This window comes from Vigna angularis, chromosome 3 (genome assembly GCF_016808095.1).
Source record: "Vigna angularis cultivar LongXiaoDou No.4 chromosome 3, ASM1680809v1, whole genome shotgun sequence".
Taxonomy (NCBI): domain Eukaryota; kingdom Viridiplantae; phylum Streptophyta; class Magnoliopsida; order Fabales; family Fabaceae; genus Vigna; species Vigna angularis.
Genome location: NC_068972.1, coordinates 36,086,661 through 36,088,435, shown reverse-complemented (window position 1 = coordinate 36,088,435; position 1,775 = coordinate 36,086,661).

Sequence of the window (1,775 nt, the reverse complement as noted above, 5' to 3'; positions counted from 1 at the left end):
CTTGTTATGTTTTGGTCTTCGTTTCGAAGAGAGCTTGGATGAAATTTTTTAGAATATAATTTTTTTTTTCTAAAAATGTTGAAATGCTTTTTGTGAAAATAAATTGTTTGGAAAAGACACTTTTTTAAAAAAAAATTAATATTTTAGGAATTTATGATAATAATTTTCATTACATAATATTAGAGAAATTTAAATTATTGTTAAGAAGGAATTTAAAATCCTTTATACTTTCAAATTTATGTTTCTTTTTTTCATATTCTCTCTGTAATTAGGTTTCGATCACAATATCATTTCTTTCGAGTTAAAATTAATTATGGATATTCTTCATTACTATTATTGAAGTTATTATTTTGATCGCTAATATTAGTCAAAGTTTTCATTATTAATATTAATATTTTTTTTTGAATAAAATTTGTAGTGGTTAATTGTTTACATTTATAAGTATTATTTTTCAATGGATGTCTTACTATTATTTGGTGGATATTTGTATTTAGTATTTTATATTTTGTGATAATTATAATATTCTATTAAAAAAATTAATAAATTTAGACTACTTTATTGAAATAAAGAAGTTGAAAGAATAAACATTTAGAAATGAAAGTGATTCGAATTCAAGAGTGTTCCTCCCTCCACCACCCCAAGTGTTTCTGCACCTCTCCACTATTTTCTTTTATTCCAAAAACATTCTACACATTTCCACTATTTTCTTTTATTCTAAAAATACCCTATACCTCCCCACTATCCTTAACAATCTTTTTCTTTATCTCTCTGCATTAATGGAGCATTTATATAGCTTAGATTTAAACTTGTGATATATTGCAAAATATAAAATTCAGATAAAACTTCAATATTAGTGCTTCTACCACTTTCATTTTATAAACTTAAAAGTTAGATGCAAATACAAAATAATAAACATAATAATATTAATAGTAAATAATACATTATTATTATTATATACTAACTTTATAATGACGAAAGAACTAAATAAATTCCAAATCTTTAATAAATAACTTTTCTTTTATATTTTAAGTATTTAATAATATTTTTATATTATTTATCTAATAAATTAAATACTTTATTCAAGTTATTTGAGTCAAACATGTCGGTAAGTTAAAACATAATATAATGTTAAAAATTATAGATATTAAATGTAAAAAAAACACACATATATATAAACATTTTTCTAGAAATTTAGAACAAAATTTTATCATTTATTAAGTAATTTGAAGAAAAAATATATATTGAACAGTGAAAATAAGATTGAATCAAACTTATTTAAGGGAAAGTGTAAATACAATTTTGTAATATATCACAAATTTAAATCTGAGCCATGTGAATGCTCCATTAATGTGGAGAGAGAAAGAGAAAGATTGTTGAATATAGTGGGGAGGTGTAGGGTATTTTTGAAATAAAAAAAAATAATGGAGAAGTGTAGAGTATTTTTGGAATAAAAGAAAATAATGGGGAGGTGCACGAGCACTTGGGGTGGTGGAGGGAGCAACATCCCGAATTCAATATTTTTAAATTTTTTGAAACCTGTATTTTTTTTTATCCAAATGTAAGTTTTTATTAAATAAAAAAAAGACTCTAGTTTGATACTTTAAATGTTGTAGAATTAGTGAAACATGATCACTACCACAAAAAAAAAGTTGTCTATCATACAAAAACTACAAACTACGAGAACAAAAATTGTTAAGATAAAAAATAAAGATATCATATACGTTTGAATTTAATATGGTTCAATATGGGCTTACAAGTAAATTTCAATAACAAGT